Source organism: Scylla paramamosain, chromosome 20, assembly GCF_035594125.1.
Source record: "Scylla paramamosain isolate STU-SP2022 chromosome 20, ASM3559412v1, whole genome shotgun sequence".
Classification (NCBI taxonomy): Eukaryota; Metazoa; Arthropoda; class Malacostraca; order Decapoda; family Portunidae; genus Scylla; species Scylla paramamosain.
In genome coordinates this window covers 6,105,141-6,126,995 of record NC_087170.1, presented here as the reverse complement: position 1 = coordinate 6,126,995, position 21,855 = coordinate 6,105,141, and the positions used below count along the sequence as shown (strand labels likewise).

Below are 21,855 nucleotides of genomic sequence, written 5' to 3'. Positions count from 1 at the left end.
GATATAAGAGAACTCAAAGAAATAAAACTATATGATGAGTTACAAGAAGTAGAGAGCATTGGACAAAATAGATACAACTTATGGAAAAGAAGTAGAATAAATAAGAAAGGAGGAGTGATGTTTTTAGTTAAGTAAAGTTTAAAAAGTGGTTGAAATAGAATGTGGCAATGGACTAGCAAAGGCATTTTGAAACTGGAGTGGAAAATATACAAGGCAAAAAGAGACAATTCATAGTGACTTGCATACTGCCCAAAACCAAAGCCTGGTCAAACAAAGTATATGAAGAAATGATAAAAAGACACAAAGAACTGGCTGAAGAAAATGCCATGTGGTGATAAAGTGATATGATGGGAGACTTGAACTATAAGGAGGTGTGCTGGGAAGAGTGGTACACAGAGGGATCAGAAACATCTTGGGGAAATAAATTATTACAACTGGCAATGGATAATGTATTAACACAATGGATAAAAGGTGATACAAGATTTTGGAAAAGATGGAGAAACATCAAGACTACATCTATTATTTAGCAAGGAACCAGAAAGAATTGAGAATCTTCAGACAAAGTATCTGTAAGCCAAAGGTGACCATACTACCAAAGAATTCAATAAAAATGAGGAAACAGAGGGTAAAAGGAATGAGGAACACCATGCTGAGAGGTTAAACTGCAGTAAGGAAGACTTTGACAACATTAAGTTTTTTGAAGAAGAGAGATAGGATATGTTCCCATATGGCTACAGGGATCCAAGAGAAGTGGAATGAGTTTCTTAAAATATACAAGGATGTTTTTACAAAGGAAAAGGAATTTATAAGTCCACTGGACATACAGGAAAATAGAAAATGGAGGAATTTCAAGTAATGATATAAGAAAATGATGAAATCATCAAAACCTTAGATGTGAGAAAGTCTGCAGGACTGGATGGAGTGTCGGGATGGATATTAAAAGAATGCAGTAATCAGCTTAAAAATAAATTACAAACCATCATGTGTAACTCTATTAATAAAGGAATAGTTCCACAGGATTGGAATGCCCATACTTAAAGGAGTCTGATAGCAAAAATATGTGAAAGGATAATAAAAAAATATAAAAAATGGACCAAATTTTTGGAAAATAACAAAATCATTACAAATTGTCAATTTGGTTGAAGAAAGGGGAGATCTTGTCTTACCAATTTGTTGTGTTATTATTCAAAAGTGATTGATATAATAAAGGAGAGAGATGGCTGGGCAGGCTGCATTTATCTAGATTTAAGAAAAGCTTTTGACAATGTGCCACATAAAAGACTTCTGTGGAAACTGGAGAAGATTTGTTTTATGTAAAAAAAAAAAAAAAAGAAAAAGAAATCTTCTCCAGTCTCCACAGAAGTCTTTAATGTGGTGTAAATGAAAAAAAATGGCTGGAATGGATGGAGAATTTTTTTTTTTTATATATAAAACAGAGATGTGAAGAGTAAGAAGGGACCAGACATCAGTGTGGAGCCCGGTTCCTCAAGGGTCAGTGTTAGCACCAGGAATGTTCATGGTGTATATAAATGATATGGTGGAGAATGTATCCAGCTATGCGAGTCTTTTCGCTGATGATGTAAAACTTATGAGAAGATTGAAGGAAATTGAAGATTGTGAGGAATTGCAGAGATCTAAACAAGGTGTGGGAGTGGAGCAACAGATGGAATTTAACTCTGGGATGTGTAAAAAGATGGAGTTTGGAAGAAGTAACAAAAAGTGTAGTTACAACTGTAAGATGGAGAATGAAACAATTAATAAGACAACAGGGAAAAATCTGGGAGTGATATTCTCAGAGGAATTATCACTGGAAAAATACATTAATAAGATAAGAGGTGAAGCTCACAACCTACCAAGAAATATAAGAATTGCCTTTGCCTATCTTGATGAAGAAATAATGAGGGAAATAATCACCACAATGATAGGCCCAAGATTAGAATATGCAGTGGTAATTTGGTTACCACATGAAAAAAAAAGCAAATAAGAAAGTTGGAAGGCATACAGAAAGCAGCAACCAAGATGATACCAGAATTGCAAGATCTGTCATACAAGGAGAGACTAGCTAGGATGCAACTCCTAACCTTAAAAAGGAGACAAGAAAGAGGTGACATGATTGCACTTTACAGATTACTGAATGGGATAGAAAAAGTAAATAGTGAAGATCTACTTGTAATGAACAAAAGAGAAACAAGGAGACATGGAAGAAAACTAAAAGCAACCACCTGCAGAAGGGACATAAGGAAGCTTAGCTTCTCTCATAGAAATACTGAGGCATGGAATGGACTGGAGATGGAAGTAGTGTGTGCTAAAAAATATTCATGACTTTATGGAAAAGTTGGATAAAAACAGTTATGGAGATGGGACAGTATGAGCTTAGCTCCCCTCCTGCATGTCACATCTAGGTAAAACTATGTAAATACAACTAAGTAAATACACACAAACGTAAATAAAACCAAGAACACTAATCTAGGACTGGAAGAGTATGGCACTACTTCGCTGGGCATGGAAATGTTACAGGAAGGGTAAAAGAATTAGGCTTGGAGTTAATCAGAACTTCCTATCTGACAGCTGTGAGTGGGGTATTATTGTGTGTATTTTTTTTATTATTAATATTATTGATATTATTATTATTATTATTATTATTTTTTTTTTATTATGAGACCAAATTAATGTCATGAAGCAGTTTTGTAAAACCACCAAGCAACATTAATGTATACACAAAATTTTGACATGAAAGAGAAAATGATGTCATTAAAGTGTGAGAAAGCAAAGTTGAACCTTTACGAAAGGTTATCACCCAGTGCAAGGTAGAGCTCTTGAAGTGTTGTGGCACACACCATTGTTTTGGTTATTGTACTGGATTGATGTTATGTTTAATGTACCAGCCAGGCAAACACCAGTGCTAGTCATTATATCAGATAGATGTTTTGTTGAATAATTTATATTAGCCATGCACACACACACACACACACACGTTGAGAGCAGACGTGTCAGGAGCAGCTGCGCCGAACTTGCCTATTTGTGGGTACAGGGTCCGAGTTATTTTCTTAGTCTGTCTCCATATAAAAGATTAAGAAAGTGCACAGTAAGGGGTGGAGTTTTTATGGAAGAAGTAGAAAAAAGATCGGAGATGGAATAGATGAAGTGAAAATTGTGGGTGAAAACACCGAATCCAAATCGGTTGTAAACAAAGCGTGATGGCGGCCGCCGCCGCGTCGCCGTCGCCCAGAGGCACACCAAAATTTGAAGGATTTAGTGAAAAGATATACAGGTAGGCTGGTTAAATGCAAGATTATGGAAATTAGAAGAAGAGAATTAAAAGATAAGAGAGGAAATAAGAGGATTGGTGACATTAGTCAGAGGATGGAAAGGAGATAAGGAGAGGGGACTTGAAGACACGAACGACATTGTTGAAGAGCTGGAAGAGTTGAAAGGAAGGGAGTTAAAAAGAGAAAGGGAAAACAAGAAACTAAGAGAGGAAGTGGAAAAGATAGTGGATTTAAATGTAAAGTACAGTGAAGAAATACAAGAACTAAAAAAAAAAATGGAAAGTTAAGGAGCATGGTGGAGAAGAAAGAAGTTAGGATAGATGAAGGCAAAATCCAGAGTGAAGTAAAAGACTTAGTTGAAAAGGAAGTGAAAAGTTGGAAAGAAGAGAGAGAACAAGAAAAGATAGTTATGATAGAAATAATGGTAAATTTATAGTTTATGCCAATGTCCCCAATCTCTACCCACAGCCCACGGCATTATTATTAATTTCCGACAAGTAGTGTAATCATTAGAAATGATGTGAATAGTGAGAAGAACAAAATGAGGTAGGTTATTACCACGTAGTGTGTAATGGCTTAAACTATAATAAAACCCTAACCTAACCTAACCTAACAACTGAAGTTCAGGCAACAATACACCATTTATGTTTACCTGAGGACTTAGAAAAAGTTGAGAGCGCTGTGCATTCCCAGGCCTATTGTGGCGTTATTATTAATTTCCGACAAGTAGTGTAATCATTAGAAATGATGTGAATAGTGAGAAGAACAAAATGAGGTAGGTTATTACCACGTAGTGTGTAATGGCTTAAACTATAATAAAACTGAAATAATAAGAAAACAGCAAGAAGAACATGATAAAGAGATGGCGAAAAAAGTAGTGAAAATCATTAAGGAAAAAGATAACATAGTAAGGGATACGGTACAAAAAAAGATGTGTCTGATGGTGTTTGGGGATAAAGAGAAGACCATATCAAATAAAGTTCTAAGAGAAAGAGAAGAATTACAAAGAGCAAAAGAAATCAATGGGAAAATTGTAGAAGAAGGAGATGAAACGGATATACAAATAGAAGAAGTGTACAGGATTGGGAAATATTCAGAAGGGGGGAAATGTCCCATGAAAATAAGACTTAATACCCAAGCAGCAGCCGAATACATCTTGAGAAGAACGAGTTTGTTAAGAAAGATAGAGGATATGAAGGATATATATATAAGAAGAGAAATGAATGAGGAGGAAAGAAACAAGATGAAAGAGTTAAAAGAGGAGGCCAAGACAAAAAACGAAGAGAGAACACAGGAACAGGCAGAAAGGTATATATGGAGAGTGATAGACATGAAAATGAGGAAATGGTGGTTAAAGAATGCGGGCCAAGAAGTAAGACAACAAAGAGAAAACACAAAAGAAATGGGTCCACAATAAATAAAATTAAAGTTATGTATACAAACATAGATGGATTAGTGTCCAGCCTAAGGGAACTAAGAGATTATTTACATGAAAAGAAACCAGAAGTGGCATGCATTACGGAAACAAAACTAACAAGGGAGATTAATATTGAATTTGAAGGAGAAGGATATAACACATGGAGAAGAGACAGAAAGAATAAGGGAGGAGGAGGAGTGATGATTCTAGTAAGAAAAAAACATCTTGATAGAAACAGTGGAATATGGTGAAGGGAGGTCAGAAACATTGAGTGTGGAGATCAAGATCCAAGGACACGAAAGCAGAAAAATTATTGTTGCGTACATGCCTCCAAAGACCAACACTTGGGGGACTGATGATTATAAGCACATGCAAAGCGAGTTCATAAAAAGTATAGATGACATGCTAAAGATAAGAAACAAGGTGTTACTAGTAGGAGATTTTAATAGCAAGGAGATAAACTGGGGGGAGATGGAGGTGACAGGGATTGCCAGTACATGGAGTGAAGAATTTTTACAGACTATGATGGTAAACACAATGGATCAATGGGTGAAAGAAAATACTAGGTACAGAGGGGAAGATGAACCATCACTCCTAGACTTGGTTTTTACAAAAAAGCCAGAAAATGAACCAAATATAGAATATTTGTGTCCAGTGGGAAAAAGTGATCATGTGATGATGGAGATAGAGATCAAAGAAGAAGTGCCAAAATTCAATGAGGAATATAAAAATGAGAGAGAAGATTATGCTAAGGCAGACTTTACAGGGTTAACCCTTTCCTTCTGGCGCTTAAATTATTTTCCCGTTTTGTATGACGGCTAAAAATGGCAAACCTAGAAATTGTCAGAAAATTGTTTGAATACTAATAATTATCTTCTCTTTGTTATTCTGAATACAGTGATGTACTTTGTAGCTCGATGTGACCTCTCAAAGTTGAGTTTATGCCTTATAAAGGATTCCTCCTCCTCCCGCTGTGTGATCCGTCATCCAGAAACAGCCCGGAGAGCGGAGAGCGATGACGCCGCGCGCACACTCTCTCTCTCTCTCTCTCTCTCTCTCTCTCTCTCTCTCTCTCTCTCTCTCTCTCTCTCTCTCTGAGTCCTCACTAATGTCTTCGCTTTCTTCAGTTTCTTCTTCTAAATATTCACTGTCACTGTCTTCAAACTCAGAAAAACTGCTGAGTACGTATGTTCTGTCCTGCTCCATGATGAGTTATGATCTGAGATCCTTTGCTCTTATCAGGATGTCTCTTCGCACTTATCATGGTGCTTTCCACCCGGCGGGTCGCTGGGGTTGCCAAGTGTCGCCCGGAGAAAGGGAAAAAAGCTCAATTACCACTAAATTTCCAGAGCTAGTGACAACACTACATGTGGAAACATGCCAGACACTTCCACTCACACCATCTGATTCGAGAAACCGCGATTGGAGTTCAAAATTGAGGCGCGAAAATTCTTGATTACCGGTATGATCGCCGTCGCTACGGACGCATTTTTGCAATCGTATATATACAATTGCCGGAAGGAAAGGGTTAAAGAAATTCTACGGAGAGCTTGATTGGAGTAATTTATTAAGAGGTATGGAGGTGCAGAAAAAATATGAAGTGTTTTTAAGCAAGTTTAGAGAAGGTGTTGAAAGATATGTGCCAAGATATAAGGTAAAAGAAAATAAGAAAGTGTGGTTTAATGCAAAGTGTGCAGAGGCAAAAAAGAAGAAGGAGAGGGCATGGAAAAAAATGAGGAAACAATGGAATGAGATAAATAGAGAAGAATACAGGACAGCTAGAAATGATTATGTTAAAATAAGAAGAGAAGAAGAAAGAAATTTTGAAAGAGATGTAGTTGGAAAGTGTAAAGAAGAACCCAAACTTTTCTATAGATATGTAAATGGAAAAATAAAGCATAGAGATACCATTACAAAGCTGAAGAAAAATGGAGAAATTTATGAAACCACACAAGAGATGGCTGAGATACTGAATAAAAGCTTGAAGTCTGTATTTACAAGAGAAACTGTCTTTGCATCACTGGGAGATGAGGAACAACAGAAAGGAATAGAAAACATACAAGTGGAAAGAAAAAGAAATTAAAAGACTACTGGAAGAGCTAGATACTAGGAAGGCAATGGGACCAGACGAAGTAAATGGATGGATATTGAAAGAATGTAGAGAGGAATTGGAAGAACCAATATGGGAGATAATTAACAGTTCTTTGAAGGAGGAAAAAGTACCAAAGGAATGGAAGAGAGCAAATATAGTACCGTTATACAAAGGAGGTAATAAAATGGAACCACTGAATTACAGACCAGTCTCACTCATGAGTATTGTTAGTAAACTCTGTGAAATAGTCATTAAAAACAGATGGGTGCAATATCTTGAACAAGAAAATATAATAACAGAAAAACAGTTTGGTTTCAGGAAAGAGAGATCTTGCGTAACAAACTTACTGAGCTTTTATACAAGAGTAATAGATAAACTACAAGAGAGAGATGGCTGGGTTGATGCAGTCTATTTAGATCTGAAAAAAGCTTTTGATACAGTTCCACATAAAAGTCTCATATGGAAACTGGAACATCGAGGAGGGCTAAAAGGAAAAATACTTAAGTGGATGAAGGATTATCTCCAAGGTAGGGAAATGAGTACAGTAATCAGAGATAATAAATCAAGTTGGTGTGAAGTAACAAGCGGAGTACCACAAGGGTCTGTGTTGGCACCTATAATGTTTCAGGTCTATATAAATGATATGACAGTGGGTTTAAATAGCTACATTAACATGTTTGCAGATGATGCAAAATTGATGAAAGTAATAAAGAACCAAGAGGATTGTGAGGAACTACTGAGGGATATTGATAGAATTTATGAATGGAGTAAACGATGGAAATTAGAATTTAATATAAAGAAGTGCCATGTAATGGAGATGGGAAGAAGTAAAAGGAGACCTTCATGGGAGTATAAGATGGGAGGAATCACAATACCAAAGAGCAAAGAAAAAAAAGACTTGGGAGTAATAATTCAAGACACGCTATCACCAGAAAAACACATCAATGGAATATTTGGTTCTACATATAATTTGCTAGCAAATATCAGGGTGGCATTTAATTACCTAGACAAAGAAATGATGAAGAAAATTATAACACACATGATATGCCCCAAACTGGAATACACAGCAGTGGTATGGTCTCCACACAAGAAGAAAGATATAAGGAAATTGGAAAGGATACAAAGAACAGCTACGAAAATGATACCTGAATTGGAAGACCTAAGTTACGAGGAAAGACTGGAAGAAATTGGATTACCAACACTGCAAGAAAGAAAGGAAAGAGGAGACCTGATAACAATGTTCAAATTAATAAACAACATGGAGAAGATAGACAGAGATGACCTAGTTGTAAAAGTGGAGGAAGGAGATAGACGTACAAGGGGACATATGAAGAAATTAAAGAAGAGTCATTGTTTGGGAGATATTAAAAAATACAGCTTTCTGCATCGAACAGTTGAAATATGGAATAACTTAAAAGAAGAAGTGGTTGCAGCAAAGAGTGTGCACATGTTTAAAGAGAGATTAGATAAATTCGGGTATGGAGACAGGACTAATTGAGCTTTGGCTCGGACCCTGTACTATACAACTAGGTAAATACAACTAGGTAAATACACACACACACACACACAGAGGTGCACAGATATGGTAAACTTGTGAAAGGAGGACACTGCCCATTAATGATAAGATTCTGGTCACAAGCTGCAGTAGAAAAAGAACTGGCCAGGGCATGGAAACTGGCAAGAGTAGATCAATACAAGAATAGCTGGGTGAAAAGAGACATTAATGAACAAGACAGAATTAAATGATCTGCTAAATGAAACCAGAACAGAGACAGAGAAGAAAGAGTTTTACTGGAGAGCTATAGACATGAAGATGAGGAAGTGGTATGTGACGGTGGCAGAGAAGGGAAGGGAGAACTAAAAGTGTCATACACAAATGTGATTTTTTTTTCTTTTTTATGTAGGAAGGACACTGGCCAAGGGCAACAAAAATCTAATAAAAAAAAATGCCCACTGAAATGCCAGTCCCATAAAAGGGTCAAAGCAGTGGTCAAAAATTGATGGATAAGTGTCTTGAAACCTCCCTCTTGAAGGAATTCAAGTCATAGGAAGGTGGAAATACAGAAGCAGGCAGGGAGTTCCAGAGTTTACCAGAGAAAGGGATGAATGATTGAGAATACTGGTTAACTCTTGCGTTAGAGAGGTGGACAGAATAGGGGTGAGAGAAAGAAGAAAAAGTCTTGTGCAGCGAGGCCGCGGAAGGAGGGGAGGCATGCAGTTAGCAAGATCAGAAGAGCAGTTAGCATGAAAATAGCGGTAGAAGACAGCTAGATATGCAACATTGCAGCGGTGAGAGAGAGAGGTTGAAGACAGTCAGTTAGAGGAGAGGAGTTGATGAGACGAAAAGCTTTTGATTTCACCCTGTCTAGAAGAGCAGTATGAGTGGAACCCCCCCAGACATGTGAAGCATACTCCATACATGGACGGATAAGGCACTTGTACAGAGTTAGCAGCTGGGGGGGGTGAAAAAATTGGCGGAGACGTCTCAGAACACCTAACTTCATAGAAGCTGTTTTAGATAGAGATGAGATGTGAAGTTTCCAGTTCAGATTATAAGTAAAGGACAAACCGAGGATGTTCAGTGTAGAAGAGGGGGACAGTTGAGTGTCATTGAAGAAGAGGGGATAGTTGTCTGGAAGGTTGTGTCGAGTTGATAGATGGAGGAATTGAGTTTTTGAGGCATTGAACAATACCAAGTTTGCTCTGCCCCAATCAGAAATTTTAGAAAGATCAGAAGTCAGGCGTTCTGTGGCTTCCCTGCGTGATATGTTTACCTCCTGAAGGGTTGGACGTCTATGAAAAGACGTGGAAAAGTGCAGGGTGGTATCATCAGCGTAGGAGTGGATAGGATAAGAAGTTTGGTTTAGAAGATCATTAATGAATAATAAGAAGAGAGTGGGTGACAGGACAAAACCCTGAGGGCACCACTGTTAATAGATTTAGGAGAAGAACAGTGACCGTCTACCACATCAGCAATAGAACTGTCAGAAAGGAAACTTGAGATGAAGTTACAGAGAGAAGGATAGAAACCGTAGGAGGGTAGTTTGGAAATCAAAGCTTTGTGCCAGACTCTATCAAAAGCTTTTGATATGTCCAAGGCAACAGCAAAAGTTTCACCAAAATCTCTAAAAGAGGATGACCAAGACTCAGTAAGGAAAGCCAGAAGATCACCAGTAGAGCAGCCTTGACGGAACCCATATTGGCGATCAAATAGAAGGTTGTGAAGTGATAGATGTTTAAGAATCTTCCTGTTGAGGATAGATTCAAAAACTTTAGATAGGCAGGAAATTAAAGCAATAGCACGGTAGTTTGAGGGATTAGAACGGTCACCCTTTTTAGGAACAGGTTGAATGTAGGCAAACTTCCAGCAAGAAGGAAAGGTAGATGTTGACAGACAGAGCTGAAAGAGTTTGACTAGGCAAGGTGCAAGCACGGAGGCACAGTTTTGGAGAACAATAGGAGGGACCCCATCAGGTCCATAAGCCTTCCGAGGGTTTAGGCCAGCGAGGGCATGGAAAACATCATTGCGAAGAATTTTAATAGGTGGCATGAAGTAGTCAGAGGGTGGAGGAGAGGGAGGAATCCAGAATCATCCAAGGTAGAGTTTTTGCAAAGGTTTGAGCAAAGAGTTCAGCTTTAGAAATAGATGTGATAGCAGTGGTGCCATCTGGTTGAAACAGAGGAGGGAAAGAAAAAGAAGCTAAGTTATTGGAGATGTTTTTGGCTAGATGCCAGAAATCACAAGGGGAGTTAGATCTTGAAAGGTTTTGACATTTTCTGTTAATGAAGGAGTTTTTGGCTAGTTGGAGAACAGACTTGGCATGGTTCCGGGCAGAAATATAAAGTGCATGAGATTCTGGTGATGGAAGGCTTAAGTACCTTTTGTGGACCACCTCTCTATCATGTATAGCACGAGAACAAGCTGTGTTAAACCAAGGTTTAGAAGGTTTAGGATGAGAAAAAGAGTGAGGAATGTATGCCTCCATGCCAGACACTATCATGCCTGACACGGAAGCAGTAGTCATTCCAAGGAAAATCAGCAAAATACCTCCTTAAGTCCCCCCAACTAGCAGAGGCAAAATGCCAGAGGCACCTTCGCTTAGGGGGATCCTGAGGAGGGATTGCAGTGATAGGACAAGATAAAGATATGAGATTGTGATCGGAGGAGCCCAACGGAGAAGAAAGGGTGACAGCATAAGCAGAAGGATTAGAGGTCAGGAAAAGGTCAAGAATGTTGTGCGTATCTCCAAGACAGTCAGGAATACGAGTAGGGTGTTGCACCAATTGCTTTAGGTCATGGAGGATAGCAAAGTTGTAGGCTAGTTCACCAGGATGGTCAGTGAAGGGAGAGGAAAGCCAAAGCTGGTGGTGAACATTGAAGTCTCCAAGAATGGAGATCTCTGCAAAAGGGAAGAGGGTCAGAATGTGCTCCACTTTGGAAGTTAAGTAGTCAAAGAATTTCTTATAGTCAGAGGAGTTAGGTGAGAGGTATACAGCACAGATAAATTTAGTATGAGAGTGACTCTGTAGTCGTAGCCAGATGGTGGAAAACTCGTAAGATTCAAGAGCGTAGGCATGAGAGCAGGTTAAGTCATTACGCACATAAACGCAGCATCCAGCTTTGGATAAAAAATGAGGATAGAGAAAGTAGGAGGGAACAGAAAAGGGGCTAGTGTCAGTTGCCTCAGACACCTGAGTTTCAGTGAGGAAAAGAAGATGAGGTTTAGAAGAGGAGAGGTGGTGTTCTACAGATTGAAAATTAGATCTTAGGCCGTGAATGTTGCAGAAGTTAATGAAGAAAAAGTTGAGGGGGGTGTCAAGACACTTAGGGTCGTCGACAGAAAGGCAGTCCGACCTGGGGACATTTATGGTCTCCTCCCCAGATGGGGACTCCAAGGCTGGTGTAGGAGTCGCCATGATGATTTTAAAATTTTTGAGTGAAGGGTGTGTGTGTTATTAGGTGCTTGTAGGTTTGTGTGGAGGAAGAGAGTTGTCTTTAGAGGGCAAGCTGTGACTGCCCCCTTGTGTTGTGAGACACAAAGGGAAACGTTCAGTGAGGTCACAGCTGGGCTTAATGATAAGTTCACAGCACCCCCTGAGCAGTACTTTAGACCTCACTTGGAGTAATTATCATTTCGGCAGGTGTCTACTGCCTCCTCCTGTGAATGGGGTGACATCTGCACTACTAAGGTTAAATGATTATTTAGAAGAACACAGACCAGATATTATGGGGATCACAGAGATCAAATTAAGTGATACATTCATGAAGATACAATATATGGAAGAGAAATAGAAAATGTAAACAAGGAGGTGGAGTGTTGATGTTAATGAAGAAGAACCTGGTGGTTGATGAGGTGACATATGGTGAAGGCAGTGCAGAGGTTTTGAGGGTGGGAATAAAGAGAAGAGGAGGAGGAAAGAGAGATTATGCAGTGGTATACGATCCCCCAAAAACAAAATCATGGAATATATTGTGTGCCTACATATAAACAATTATTGAAAAGAGTTAAACCTAAAGAAACTGTAATTAGAAAATGAGATGATAATAACAGGCAACAACTTCAAGCGTATTTTGACTGTACAGATTGGTCTGTCCTGATAGAAAACGGGACCAATATCAGCACTAACTTAGATATTTTTAACCCTTTCCTTCTGGCAATCATATATATACGATTGCAAAAATGCGTCCGTAGCGACGGCGATCATACCAGTAATCAAGAATTTTCGCGCCTCAATTTTGAGGTCCAAGCGCGGTTTCTCGAGTCAGATGGTGTGAGTGGAAGTGTCTGGCATGTTTCCACATGTAGTGTTGTCACTAGGTCAGGAAATTTAGCGGTAACTAAGCTATTTTCCTTTCCTCCGGGCGACACTGGACAACCCCAGCGACCCGCCGGGTGGAAAGCACTCGCCGGGTGGAAAGCACCATGATAAGTGTGAAGAGACATCCTGATAAGAGCCAAGGATCTCAGATCATAACTCACCATGGAGCAGGACACAATATATGTATTTAGCAGTGCTTCTGAGTTTGAAGACAGTGACAGGGAATATTTAGAAGAAGATGAAGAAAGCGAAGACATTAGTGAGGACTCGGAAAATGATTTACAGGATCCACCTGTTTTTTCAGAACAGAGAGATGATACCTATCATTCTTTCATGGTAATTTTTTCATTATCTTCGATTTTATAATAAAATGGTAGAAGGTAACTTGTCAGAGAGAGAGAGAGAGAGAGAGAGAGAGAGAGAGAGAGAGAGAGAGAGAGAGAGAGAGAGAGAGAGAGAGAGAGAGAGTGTGCGCGGCGTCATCGTTCTCCGGGCTGTTTCTGCATGACGGATCACACAGCGGGAGGAGGAGGAATCCTTTATAAGGCATAAACTCAACTTTGAGAGGTCACATCGAGCTACAAAGTATTCATTGTACATTGTATTCAGAATAACAAAGAGAAAATAATTATTAGTATTCAAACAATTTTCTGACAATTTCTAGGTTTACCATTTTTAGCCGTCATACAAAACGGGAAAATAATTTAAGCGCCGGAAGGAAAGGGTTAATGAGTATTTTCACATTTGTTTTGATATGATCGTACCTACCAAGAAAATTAAGATATATCCAAACAACAAACCATGGATCAACAAAGAACTAAAATCTATGCTAAATGAAAAACACAGACTCGTGTGAAATGGAAGTGATGTTGAAAGAAGAATAGTGCAAAGAAACAGATAAAATAATAACTGAATCTAAAATAATATACAAAGGAAAAGTTAAAGGCTTGTTTAAGACAAACAGAGTAAAAGACTCTTGGAAGGGATTGAAAACCCTATGCGGGCACAAGAAGAAACAGAGTGTGCCTGAACCAGAAAACATCAAGATATACGTAAATGAGATGAAAGCGTTCTTTGCAAGATTTGATAAACATGATTTCAGTGATGCGTGTAGTGAGATAATGACAGAAATCCAATCTAACAGTGATGAAAAAATTATAATTAGGCAAGAAGATGTGCAGAAGTCCCTGCAGAACATACAAGGCCAGACGGGGTGCCTGCCAGGCCACTTAGATGTTGTGCAGAACAACTGGCACCTGTACTAACTATATTATTTCAGGACTCAGTTGATCAGGGAGTGGTGCCTTATAAATGGAAGGAATCTGAAGTGAAACCCATTGCAAAAACTAACTGTCCAAAAGATCCCAAAGATTTTAGACCTGTAGTATTAACATCCAACATTATGAAATATTTAGAAAGTATATTGAAAAACTATATCTGTGATAATACAAATAATTTAAAAGACCCTATGCAGTTTGCTTATTGTAAAAATAGGAATGTACAGGACGCAACACTTATATTACTAAATGATGTTAACAAGCACTTAGATAAGCCTAAATCACAAGTTGGAGCATTGTATATTGATTTCAGTTCAGCATTTAATACAATGCAACCTCATATTTTGCTCAATAAAATGCTAGAAATGGGTGTAAATAGAAATATTCTAAAATGGATTTTTAGCTTTTTAACTCAAGAGACCTCAATATACTAATGTAAATAATGTTAAGTCAAATGTGATAGTCACCAACACAGGAGCCCCCAAGGTTGAGTATTGTCCCCTGTTCTGTTCACCTAGTATACAGATGATTGTAGAAGTGAGTTTGATGATTGTACTATTATAAAATATGCTGACGATAAAGTTATCCTAGGAAAAATTGATAATGATAATTATGAAGGCTATTTGACTCTGGTTAAAAAATTTGTTGATTGGAGTAAACTAAATTTTTTGGAGCTCAATGTAAAGAAAACTAAGGAGATGATATTCAATTTTAGAACTAAAAAATAAACATGTACCAGACCTATTAATAATTGAGAAGGAAAACATAGAATACTGTAAGCCAGTATAAGTATTTGGGTTTTATGATTGATAACTAGTTAAAGGGCAGTGTTAATACAGATATGGTGTCAAGGAAATGCAACCAAAGATTATACTTTGTACGTATCTTGAGTAACCTACGTGTAGATAAAGTGATAATTAGCCTATTATATAAATCAACAATTGAATCTGTTTTAAACTTCAATCACTGCCTGGTATGGAAAGCCTACCTGTAAAGACAAAAACAAGTTGGGAAGGATTGTTAAAAAGGCAGGAAAACTAGGTGCAGAGACCATATCACTAGATAAGCTTTATCAGAGAAGTACAATGAAGAAAGTAGACAGAATTATGAAAGATATAACTCATCCGCTACAAAATTGTTATACATATCTAAGATCTGGTAGAAGGTTAGCCCTGCCCATGTAGCGTACTGACAGGTACAGGAAGTCATTTGTACCTAAAAGCATTCTTCTCTTCAACTACCTATCATCACTATAACTCTTAGGTGTAAGTAGTCAAAAACTGTATGTGATAGTTTGTAATCAAGGCAGAAATAACTTACTACTGCATGCATAAGATAGGATATTAACATTTCATATAAATAGCCCAAGTAATGTTTTTAAATGTTTTTATTGCTTCATTAATTATATTTATTTTTAATGTACAAATAACTACTAGGGAGCTCTTAAGCCAAAAATGAATTTCATTTTGTATACAAAATTTAATGTATCACAATTTGACAAATGAAATTTCTTTATCTTTATCTTTAAGGATTATGGAAAAGTATTAACAGATACAAGTGAACATATGGAAAGTTTGATTGCAAAGAGTAACAACATAATCCTTGATGGGGATTTCAACTGTAAGGTGTGTTGGGAGGGCTGGTCAACAGAAGGAAATTAAATGTCATGGAGAAACAGGTTGCTGAAAATAGTAATGGATAATGTTCTTACATAGTGGGTATGGAAAATACCAGATTCAGAACCTTCAAGACTGAATTTATTGTTCACAAAAGAACCAGAAATTAATGAAGACCTCAACTACAGGACCCTGATAGGGAGGTGACCACATTTTACTTAAGTCTGGTATAAAAGAAGAAATGGAAAGAAGGAAGGAAAGAGGATTACAGAAAAGGCAGGGAGAACTATAGTAAAACAAATTTCAGTGAATTAAGGAAATACTTTGAAGAAATTGAGTGGAGTAAATTTGATGAAGCAAAGGGAGTGGAAGAAAAGTGGAACAATTTGCTTGGGATACACAATGAAGGAATAGAGAGATACGTGCTAAAGACATCTGCAAAATGATTTAGAGTAAATGACTGGTTTAATGGAAGATATCGGGAAGCAAGAATGGAAAGAGAAAGAGCATGGAATAGATGGAGAAGTAATAAAAGAGGTGACCAGTGGAAGAAGTACATGGAAGAAAGAAAGAAATATTTACTGATATGCAGGAAGGAGAAAAGAAATTATGAAAAGAACATCATAGACAAATGCAGACCAACCAAAATTATTTTACCGATATGTGAATGGGAAGTTAAAGAACAAACTTGGAATAATTAAACTACAAGTTGATGGAGTGATATGTGAAAAGGCAGGAAGGATGGCTGAAGTGATGAATAACTGTTTCCAGGTTTTTACAAGAAAGAGTGGTTTTCAGGAGCAGGTGGATGTAGAGATGATTGACGCAGGATTAAGTAAAATAAATGTTATGGTGCAGGTGAAGAAGATAATAAAGGACCAAGATGTAAGGAAAGCAATAGGCCCAGACAGAGTATCTAATTCAATTTTAGAGGAGTGTAGTCAGCAGTTGGCCGGAAATATCCACAGAATCATAATACATTCATTAAAAGAGGGAAAGGTCCCAATGGACTGGAAAAGAGTGGATATACTGCCAATTTTCAAGGGAAGAAATAAGGAAGACCCTTCAAACTACAAACCAGTGTCACTAACAAGTGTAGTGGCTAAGATATGTGAAAGAGTTATAAAAGACAAATGGATCAAGTATCTGGAAGAAAGCAATGTGTTGACAAACAGACAATTTGGTTTTCGAAGAGGAAGATCATGTACTACAAATCTATTGAGTTTCTGTTCGCAGGTTATAGACATTGTGCAGGAGAGAGTTGTACAGGTTGTATTTATTTGGACCTCGAAAAAGCATTTGACAAAGTACTACATAAGAGGTTGTTACAGAAACTGAAGATTTGGAGGATTGCAAGAAGGGCTGCTAAAGTGGATGGAGAATTTCTTGGAAGGTAGAGAGATGAGAACAGTAATTAAGGATCAAAGCTCAGCCTGGAAGAAAGTTTTAAGAGGGGTTCTGCAGGGTCCTGTGTTGGCACCAGCAATGTTTGCTGTGTACATTAATGATATGCCAGAAAAAATAACCAGCTACATTAGCTTATTTGCAGATGATACAAAATTAGTGAGAAAAACAGAAAAAGAAAAAGATTGCACAGCACTTTCATGGAACCTAAACAAGATCTGGGAGTGGAGCCAAAGGAAGCAGATGGAATTCAATGCAAAGAAATGCAGTGTGACAGAATTTGGCAAGAGTGGCAAGAGACAAATGGGACATTATTCATTGGGGAGTGAGAGAATCAGCAAAAGAACAGAAGAAAGCGACTTTGGTGTAATTATTACTGATAAGCTGTCACCAGAGAAACACATAAACAAAATTAGAAGTGAAACCTATAACCTACTGAGAAACATAAGGACAGCATTTACATATCTAGATGAGGAAATGAAAGAAAAAATTATTGTGACCATGATATGTCCAAGATTGGAGTATGCAGCTGTGATATGGTCACTTAGTGCCAAGAAATCTATAAAGAAAATTGGAAGGGATACAAAGAGCAGCAACAAAGTTACTCCAAGTTTGAAGGATCCACCATATGAAGAAAGACTCTAAATTGGGTCATATAACATTGGATCAGGGAAGAAAGAGAGGTGATTTGATCATAATGTGCAGAGTGATGAGTTGAATGGAAAACTTGGATAGGAAGGACTGGGTGATGTGGGATACAAGAGGCTTGAGGGGATATGACAGAAAACTTTAAAAAAGATGCTTGTAGAAGAGATGTTAAGAAAATAGCTTCCCACATAGAACTGTGGAGGTCTAGAATGATTTGGACAAAGAAGTCACTGATGCAAATACAATAAATTAATTTAAGACAAAGTTAGATAAAACTAGATAAGGAAGCAGAACTGCATGAGCATAGCCCTTTTCCTGTATGTCACAACTAGGTAAATGCGCACACACACACACACACACACACACACACACAGGACGTGTTTTCTAGTGCTCTGCATAAAGAAGGAAGGAAGAACAAAAATCGCTCATGATGGAACAAGATAGGTATGTTATGAAGACACTGGAATACCTAGTTGGTAAATAGGGAGGGGAGAAACAGTACCGTGAGCATAGCTATCCTATCTCTAGGAAAGTTTGGTTTGGTTTGTTTACATTTTGGACAATATGGCAGAAGGCAGCACCCCAAGGTTTGAAGGTTTTACTGGAGAAGAAAGAGAACTAAATTATAGACTGCAGTATAGAAAAATTTTACATATGGAAGAAATGATGGACAAGTTATTGGAAAGAAGACACTAGAGGCACACCAGAAGGAGACAGGTAAGGAGTTGGTGACTATTACAACAAAGTTGATTGAGATGGAAAATAAAAATGAGAAGTTAAAGGTGGAAAATGACTGTTTAAAGAAACAAATAAAAGAAAAAGTAGAAACTGTTTAGAAAGGAAATGAGGAAATGAAGGAAAGTGTAAAGGATGTGGAAATGAGGCAAAATAAGTGGTTAAATGAATGTAGATTTGAAGAAGAATCACTAAAGAAAATAATAGAACAACAAGAAAATGAGAAACAAAACCTCAGACAGAAAGTATTAAATGTTATTAAAGAAGAGAAAAAATAAGTGAGACACATTATAGAAAAATATAAACAAGTAAATGTATTTGGTTTAAAGGAGGAGAAAATAGTAAGCATAATCCAAAGAGAGGAAAAGAAAAAAGAACCTGTTAAATAAGTTACTGAAGAAAGTGATGGATGAAGATAGTTAGGTAGTAAAGCAAGTGGAAGAGTTCCACAGGATTGGGAAATAAGAAGAAAGAAATGAGACCCCTAAGAATCAGGTTTGCAATACAGGTACAAGCAGAAGAGGTAATAAATGGGTCTTGGAGGTTGTCTGGAGATGAAGAATATAAGAATATATGGATAAACAGGGATATGGATGAGATTGAAAGGTTGAAGCAAAAGCTGATAAATGAGGTAAAAAAGAAAAGAAAAGAAAAAAAGAACAACAAATGGAGGATAAAAGTTTTCTGGAGAGTAAGAGACATGATAATAAAGAAATGGAACATCAAACAGTAAGTAAAATATGTTATACTAATGTAAATGGATTAATGTCAACAAAGATGGAATTAAATGAGTTATCAAACAGAACTGCAGTTGATGATGCTGTATTATGTGAGGCAAAATGGAAAAATGAATGGGGAACTCCTGACACTGGTGATGATGAAATATGATTTATGGATGAAAAATAGAAGTGGAAAGGGAGGAGGGGGAGTGATCATTCTGACTAAAAAAATGTGTTAAAGTGGAGAAGGTAATAAAAAGTGAAGACAAATCTGAAATTCTACAAGTGATGATGGAAAAGGAAGGATAATGAATTATGTAGGAGTGTATGTGCAACCTATGACCAATGCTTGTCGAAAAGAATAGCAAGAAGAGATGTTGGTAGATGTGTTAAAAGGTCTTGAAAAGATAGTGATGGAAAGTAGTGATACAGTTACTTTTGGTTATTTTAATTGTAAGGAGATAAATTGGGAAACATTGAGAACTACTGGAAGTGAAAACTCATGGAGTAATAGACTATTAAACTGGGCGATGGAAAACTTAATGACTCGGGGCTGATTGTGATACCAGATTTAGTGGAAGAGATAAACCATCAAGATTTGATTTAGTGTTTACCAAGGACATGGAAATTATTGAAACTATACAGTATGGTAGCTCTCTAGGTAAAAGTGATCATGTGTTGATGGAATTTAACTTGAAAAATGAAAATATAATCACTGATGAAAATTATAAGGTGAAAAGATTTAAATACAGTAAGGCTGACTTTGAAAAATTAAGAAAATACTTTGTTACCGTGGACTGGAAAGACTTTGAAGACACAGAAGATGTTTGGGATAAAATGGGATGAATTTATAAGGATATATAATTCTGCTGTGGAGAAGTTTGTACCTAGAGGAGGAGTAAGCTGTAGAAAGGGTAAACAATGGTTCAATACAAAATGCAAAGAGGCTAGAAATTGTAAGCTAAATGCTTGAAATAGATGGAAGAAGAGGAAAATTGAGGACAGATGAGAGGAATATATTGACGCTAGAAATAAGTATGTTGAGATAATAAGAATGGAGAGAAGAAACTATGAAAGAGATATAACAGATAAGTGTATAAATGAACCCAAACTGTTCTTTAGACATATTAATGGGAAGATGAAAAAGGAAGGTGTATCAAGATTGAAATTTGAAGGAAAAATCTACGAGGATGCACTGGACATGGTGGAGGTTATGAACAATAGTTTCAGACTGGTATTTACTGTGGAAGAGGAGTATGATGCTGGAAGGGATAAGTTGGTGAGGAATATACTAAGTACCAGTCAGTAATGAGGAAATACATAAGATGATGGAAGAACTTGATGTAAATAAAGCAACTGGTCCAGATGGAGTATCAAACTGGATATTGGAGGAATGTAGAGAACAACTGGCTGATAAAATTCACACTCTAGTGGTGACATCACTATCACAGGGAAGGGTACTGAAAGATTGGAAGAGAGGAAATAAGGAAAACCCACTAAATTATAGACCAGTGTCCTTGACTAGTGTTAAAGGAAAAACATGTGAAAGAACAATAAAGGAAAGATGGATGAAACACTTGAAAAAAGGTAAATTTTTGGCAAATTGTCAATTTGGATTTAGGAGGGGAAGATCATGCTCCATGAACTTATTCTCCTTTTATTCAAGGATAATTCATATTGTGCAGGAGAGAGATGGATGGGTAGATGGTGTCTATTTAGACTTGCAGAAAGCATTTGACAAAGTACCACACTGAAAATTGCTATGGAAGATAAAAAAAAATATGGAAAAATTGGAGGAAGACTGCTGGAGTGGATGGAGGATTATCTAGATGATAGAGAGATGGGAAGAGTAATATAAGACTGGAATTCATCTTGGCTGAAAGGAACCAGTGGTGTCCTGCAGGGGTCAGTGTTGGGACCGATAATGTTTGTAACATATGTGAATGACATAAATGAAGAAATAAACAATTATATGAACTTATTTGCAGATGATGCTAAGCTGATGAGAAGGGTAGAAAATGTAAATGACTGTATGATACTGAAAGATGATTTAAATAAGATAAATAGATGGAGTAAATGGAATTCAATTTAAGTAAATGTAAAGTAATGGAGTTTGGTAAGTGTAAGTAAAGAATACAATATCATTATGAGGTGGATGGTGTGGTTACAAAAATCAAAAGAGGATTTTGGAGTAACAGTTACTGAAAATTTGACTCTTGACAGACACACTGATGAAATTACTGGAGACAATGAATTTGTTGAAAAGAATAAGAATGGCATTCACATATTTAGATGAAGAAATGATAAAAAAAGTTGTTGATTTCCATGATAAGACCAAGATTGGAATATGTGGCAGTTGTGTGGTCACCTCATATAAAGAGGAATATCATAAGATTAGAAAGAGTACAAAGAGCAGTCACTAAGATGGTTCCGAAGATGAGTAAGTCAACCTATGAGGAGAGATTAAGAATGTTGGAAATTCCTACCCTTGAAAATAGGAGAAAGAGGGGATTTAATAAACATCTGTAGAATGATAAATGGTATGGAAAATGGGGACAAAGAATGTTTTATAAATTTACACATGCAGAGTACAAAGGGACACAGTAAGAAGTTGAAGAAAGTTAACTGTAGAAGAGACATAAAAAAGTATAGTTTTCCTCACAGAAGTGCGAAGAAATGGAATGAACTCAGTGAAAATGTTATCAATGCTGTAACTCCACGCTTTTAAGACCAAACTAGATAGATATAGAGATGGGACACTATGAGATTACTCCCCTCCTGTAAACCACAACTAGGTAAACACACACACACACACACACACACACACACACACACACACACACACACACACATACATA

The 21,855-nt window shown here is 37.2% G+C and overlaps 1 protein-coding gene and 1 long non-coding RNA gene across 4 annotated transcripts in view; one reads left to right on the top strand and one right to left on the bottom strand.

The window, feature by feature from the left end:
• LOC135110197 (uncharacterized) overlaps positions 1–21,855 on the bottom strand; it is a 108,680-nt gene that overhangs the window by 3,157 nt on the left and 83,668 nt on the right. The window lies entirely within an intron of this gene.
• Positions 3,186–21,853, top strand: LOC135110198 (uncharacterized). Its single transcript, XR_010273148.1, has 2 exons — positions 3,186–3,271; positions 15,405–21,853. It is a non-coding gene; the product is annotated as an uncharacterized LOC135110198 (long non-coding RNA).